Raw genomic sequence first — 6,974 nt, forward strand, 5'->3', positions numbered from 1 at the left:
ACTTGCTTGCTCATGAAGACCTCGGGCATTTGAGGAAGCCCATCATCGGAATATACAAGCCAAGTTCTATAATGAAAATTCCCACTAGTATATGAAAGTGATAACTCAAGAGACTCTCTATATGAATAACATGGTGCTACTCTGAAGCACAAGTGTGGTAAAAGTATAGTAACATTGTCCCTTCTCTCTTTTCTCTCATTTTTTCTTTTTTTCTTTTTTTTGTAGGCTTCTTTGGCCTCTCTCTTTTGGGGGGGAGGGCTTCTTTGGCCACTTTTATTTTGAGAACCTCACATGGGACAATGTTATAATAATGATGATCATCAAACTTTTATTTACTTACAACTCAACATTACAACTCGATACTAGAACAAAGATATGACTCTATATGAATGCCTCCGGTGGTGTACCGGGATGTGCGATGATCTAGCATAGCAATGACATCAAAAAACGGACGAGCCATGAAAACATCATGCTAGCTATCTTACGATCATGCAAAGCAATATGACAATGAATGCTCAAGTCATGTATATGATGATGATGGAAGTTGCATGGCAATATATCTAGGAATTGCTATGGAAATGCCATAATAGGTAGGTATTGTGGCTGTTTTGAGGAAGATATAAGAAGGCTTATGTGTTATAGAGCGTATCGTATCACGGGGTTTGGATGCACCGGCGAAATTTGCACCAACTCTCGAGGTGAGAAAGGGCAATGCACGGTACCAAAGAGGCTAGCAATGATGGAAGGGTGAGAGTGCGTATAATCCATGGACTCAACATCAGTCATAAAGAACTCACATACTTATTGCAAAAATCCATTAGTCATCGAAACAAAGTACTACGCGCATGCTCCTAGGGGGATAGATTGGTAGGAAAACACCATCGCTCGTCCCCGACTGCCACTCATAAGGAAGACAATCAATAAATACCTCATGCTCCAACTTCGTTACACAAAGGTTCACCATACGTGCATGCTACGGGAATCAGAAACTTCAACACAAGTATTTCTACAATCCACAACTACCCACTAGCATGACTCTAATATCACCATCTTTATATCACAAAACTATTGCAAGGAATCAAACATATCATATTCAGTGATCTACAAGTTTTATGTAGGATTTTATGACTAACCATGTGAATGATCAATTCCTGTCATCTCTCTAAATAGATATAAGTGAAGCAAGAGAGTTTAATTCTTTATAAAAAAGATATGCCCATGCTCTAACAAATATAAGTGAAGCAAAATAGCATTCTACAAATGCCGGTTTTCTATGTGAAGAGAAACAGGTAATCCAAACTTCAAATGATATAAGTGAAGCACATGAAGCATTCTATAAAGCCATACTCAAAAAATATAAGTGAAGTGCAATGAGCATTCTATAAATCAACCAAGGACTATCTCATACCAGCATGGTGCATAAAATAAAAGTGAAAACTAAATGAAAAAGACGCTCCAAGATTTACGCATATCATGTGATGAATAAAAATATAGCTCCAAGTAAAATTACCGATGATTGTTAGAAGAAAGAGGGGATGCCTTCCGGGGCATCCCCAAGCTTGGTTGCTTGGGAGTCCTTGAATATTTCCTTGGGGTGACTCGGGCATCCCCAAGCTTAGGCTCTTGCCACTCCTTATTCCTTCATCCATCGTGATCTCTCCCAAAACTTGAAAACTTCAATCACACAAAACTTAACAAAAAGTTCGGTAAGATCCGTTAATATAATAAAGCAAATCACTACTCTAAGTACTATTGAAAACCAATTCATATTTTGTTTTTGCATTGTAGATATTGTAATATAACTTTTCCATGGCTTAATCCACTAATAGAAATTGATATTTTCATCAAAACAAGCAAACTATGCATCAAAAACAGAATTTGTCTTAAACAGGATAGACTGTAGTAATATGAACATTCACCATAATTATGGTACTCCAAAAATTCTGAAACAATTCTTAAAAATAAACAATTTGTATAGAAAGACAGTGCAAAAAGCTTCAGAACCATTTGACGTTCCGGTAAAAAAATGTAAAATCGCGCACTACAGCCAAAGTTTCTGTTCTGCACCGCACAAACCAACAAGCAATGTAAACATCTTAAAGGAAAATCTTGGCACATTATTTTTATAATACAATGGAATTGTACAAGGGGATAATTATTTTTGTCGAAAAGTTTCTGTAATCAAGATTCACAAAGTTTCAGTGAGCATGAACAAAGTTCAAGGAGCTCTCCCACTTCAACAATGCTTGTCTTTCTCACTTTCACTTTCCTTTTTGAAAAAGCTTTGGGTTCCCCTCTTTATTTTTGTTGTTTTTAAACTATATGAAAGCACTCAATAGAAATAAATGACTCTTTAAAACTTCCGGGTTGTCTCCCTGGCAGCGCTTTCTTTAAAATCATTAAGCTAGGCATATAGTGCTCAAGTAATGGATCCACCCGGATCCCAAGGTATATCAAAGCCAATTTTAATTAACAAAGATTTGTAATTTAGTAGTGAGCACAAAGTAACATATATCATGCAACAACGAAGTCTAACTCTCTTCCTATGCATCGGCATGTCATAAAAGAACAATTCATGCACACATAGTAAAGGCCAATGCATAGTATAAACCGTTTCTTGCAATTTTATCATATTGGAAACATGGAGAGGAGGAGATGTAGTTCCTCTCTCATAATAATTTCAAGTAGGAGTAGCAAGCACATGCGTATTATATCTATGAAAATCATCATGTGTAGTAGTGAAACGCAACCCATCAATATAATCCTTAATAAGGCAAACTTCTCCGATATAGTGTAGTCGGGAGAATTCAAATAGATAATAGGACTATCATGCGTGGGTGCAATAGCAACGATTTCATGTTTAACATAAGGAACTATAGCAAGTTCATCTCCATAAGCATAATTCATATTGGCATCTTGACCACAAGCATAGCAAGCATCATCAAAAAGGGATATTTTAAAAGAATCAACGGATCATAACAATCATCCTTCGGTAAGCATGAAGGGAAATTAAACAATGTATGAGTTGAAGAGTTACTCTCATTAGAAGGTGGGCACATGTAACTAATCCGCTCTTCCTCCTTTTGTTCTTTGCTCTCCTCATCATCTTTTTCATCCAATGAGCCCACAGTTTCATCAATTCCTTCTTCCATAGACTCCTGCAAAATATTAGTCTCTTCTTGGACAGCGGAGGAGTCCTCAATATATGGTCTAACATAGGCATTAGAAGCATAATTATCATAACAATATTTAAGTATGGAAAAAATTTCATATTTGTAAAGAGTAGCATCATACTTTCCAATCAAAGAAGCAATTTCATAAGCACCCTTAAAAGCAACAAATTCTTCAATTTGTTGAACATCATAGTAATTATAAACACCCTTAGCATAAGAAGATACAATTCCGTTATCACTAAACTCACATTGGTAGGGAAGGTGTTTCTTAGGGTCTTCAGAACAATAAGTAAAATCATATATTTCACATAAATTCCAAGCATAACATTGCAAACGATGAATATGATCCAGTAAAAGTTTCCCTTTTTGAGATAAGCGGTGTCGCACATAACAAGCATGCTCATCTAAAGATTTTCCCTCAACTAAGCTAGTTGGGGTTTGAGCATGAGCACATAGGGATCGAAGATGATCGAAGTAAAAAGCTTCAGGAGTGTGATAGATTTTGAGTGGTTCTTCAACCATTGGTTCAGTAGGTACCACTAATTTTTTTGGTATTTTGCGTTCCCTACCCATAACTAAAGATAGAAAACAAGAGCACAAAATAAAAACTACTTAGTGATAAAGCAAACAAGAACACACGAGAATATTCACCCCACGCTATAACTCCCTGGCAACAGCGCCAAAAAAAAGGTCTTGATAACCTACAAGTATAGAGGATCAATTGTAGCCTCTTTCGATAAGTAAGAGTGTCGAATCCAACGAGGAGCTAAAGGTAGAACAAATATTCCCTCAAGTTCTATCGACCACCGATACAACTCTACGCACGCTTAACGTTCGCTTTACCTAGAACAAGTATGAAACTAGAAATACTTTGTAGGTGTTGTTGGATAGATTTGCAAGATAATAAAGAGTGAGTAAATAAAAAGTAGGGGCTGTTTAGATGAAGACACAACGAAGTTAGTTTTAGTAGAGAGCTTTTTGTCACACAAGAAAGTTGTTTGTCCCTAGGCAATCGATAACTAGACCGGTAATCACTATTGCATTTTTATTTGAGGGAGAGGCGTAAGCTAACATACTTTCTCTTCTTGGATCATATGCACCTATGATTGGAACTCTAGCAAGCATCGGCAACTACTAAAGATCATTAAGGTAAGACCCGTACATAGCATTATAAGGCATCAAGTCCTCTTTGCTCCCATACGCAAACAACCTACTTACTCGGGTCTGTGTTTCTATCACTCACGGCACCCACCATAAGCAAATCATGATCACATTGCAAACCCTACAGCGGGGATCCCTCACGCTTGCGCGACACAGAGAGCACCATAGGACAGCACCAATAATAAAACATGCAACTCAAACCAATCACGATCATCAATTAACCCATAGGACAAAACGGATCTACTCAAACATCATAGGATAGCCATACATCTTTGGGAAATAATATATAGTGTTGAGCACCATGTTTAAGTAGAGATTACAGCGGGTAAAAGAGGGGTTACACCGCTGCATAGAGGGGGAAGAGTTGGTGATGAGGGCGGTGAAGTTGTTGGTGTAGATTGCGGCGATGATGATGGCCCCGACGGTGTTCCGGCGCCACCGGGAGAGAGGGGGAGAGGGGCCCCCTTCTTCTTCTTCCTTGACCTTCTCCCTAGATGGGAGAAGGGTTTCCCCTCTGGTCCATGGCCTCCATGGAATGGGAGGGGCGAGAGCCCCTCCAAGATTGGATCTGTCTCTTTGTCTCTCTCTGTTTCTGCGTTTCCTGATTTTGCCCTTTCACCGTTTCTTAAATTCCCAAAGATCCATAACTCCGATTGGGCTAAATTTTGGACACGATTTTTATCCGGATATTAGCTTTCTTGCGGCGAAAGAAGGGCACTAACCGCCTTACAGGGTGGCCACGAGGGCCCAGGGCGCGCCCCCTGCCTCGTGGCCCCCTCGGGCATCGTCTCGCATTGATTCTTCTTCCCAAAAATCACATATATTCCAAAAAAATCTCCATCAGTTTTTATCCCGTTTGGACTCCGTTTGATATGGATTTACCGCAAAACAAAAAACATGCAACAAACAGGAACTGGCACTGGGCACTGGATCAATATGTTAGTCCCAAAAATAATATAAAAAGTTGCCAAAAGTATATGAAAGTTGTAGAATATTGGCATGGAACAATCAAAATTATAGATACGACGGAGACGTATCAGGGGCAAGTTGCCTCGTGAGGTCACGAAGCTCTCGAACTGTCGCAGGTTTGCCAGGCCCGCGGCAGTTCCAACCTAGTAGACTCATTGCGCTAGGCGTGACCCCCCTTGGAGGCCTGCCAAACGCGCATCATTGTTTTTGTACCTTGAGGAATTCTTCCCGCTCACTTTGTCAGCTACTGTTGGTACTTGCTTAGTTCTTTTCATGTCTTGCTTGGCGGAGGGACTCAGTGGCATCTCTGGGCCCATGATTAGCAGAGGCTGTTGTACTCCAGATGGCGAGGACGTGGTGTTGCTTAGCAAGGACTTTGGATCATCCTCTTGTGCCGCCCCTCGCTTCCTGCTATTCTCCGTGTCTTGCATGATAACATCGTTTTGATGTTCTGGAGCCTCATACTCAGCCTGGTCGTCAAACTGATCATGTGATGGACCTCTTCCCTGACCTCTGCCGGAGTGTCCCCTGCCTCTTCCTCCCCGGTTTCCTCTACCTTCACCCGGCCCTCTTCCTGTACCTCTGAACCAAGCAACCTTTAAATCCTTATTAAAGACTAGTGCTTTGAGTGGATGGACCCCATCTCCACACTCTTTGAACAGGTGGCCTAGGTGGCCACAGACAGCACACCAATCGGGTAATCTTTCAAACTTTACGTGATAAATCTCGCGGGCGACCTCCTGCTTCCTCTTCACTACCAGCGAAACAACATTCTTGAGGGGTTTTGTGACATCAATCCCGACCCGCGCCCTACAGAAATTTCCTTCGATATCAGGAGACTTGGGTTCTATGTATATGAACTCACCCACTGTTGAAGACAGAGCTTTTATTTTTGAGAAATAACCATCCGACAAGTCATGGATCTGCATCCAGATGTCCAGCATGTTGAGAGCAATGGTGGACGGCTTGGTGAAGCCATCATAGTGTGCAAGGACAATAGCTTTTCCCTTGTATTCCCATGGCCCCTCCTGCATTACTCGTTCCCAATCACCAAGACACAAGAACTGCATCCTGTAAAGATTTTCTTCCAGGGGTCAGATCTTCACCTCTTGTGCCAAGTCCCAAGCAACTCTCATGTTTGTGTGAACTCGTGCTATGGCCATCCATCTTGTTGCCTCCTCTGGCAGTTCGTCCTCCTCGACAACCACATCCTGCAGGTTGTCCTCGTTGAGCCCTAGCTCTTCCATCACGGCCTCCGGACCGGAATTGGCAGAACCCGGTCCCGAAGCGCCTTTCTCAATTAGATCTCTTTGTTGGGGATCGTAGCAGAAATTTAAAATTTTCTACGGATCACCAAGATCAATCTATGGAGTAATCTAGCAACGAGGGGAAGGGGAGTGCATCTACATACCCTTGTAGATCGCTAAGTGGAAGCGTTGCAAGAATGCGGATGAAGGAGTCGTACTCGCAGCAATTCAGATCGCGGTTGATTCCGATCTAAGCGCCGAACAACGGCGCCTCCGCGTTCAACACACGTGCAGCCCGGTGACGTCTCCCACGCTTAGATCCAGCAAGGGGAGAAGGAGAGGTTGGGGAAGACTCCATCCAGCAGCAGCACGACGGCGTGGTGGTGAAGGAGGAGCGTGGCAATCCTGCAGGTCTTCGCCAAGC

The sequence above is a fragment of the Triticum urartu genome, chromosome 2, assembly GCF_003073215.2.
Source record: "Triticum urartu cultivar G1812 chromosome 2, Tu2.1, whole genome shotgun sequence".
Lineage (NCBI taxonomy): Eukaryota > Viridiplantae > Streptophyta > Magnoliopsida > Poales > Poaceae > Triticum > Triticum urartu.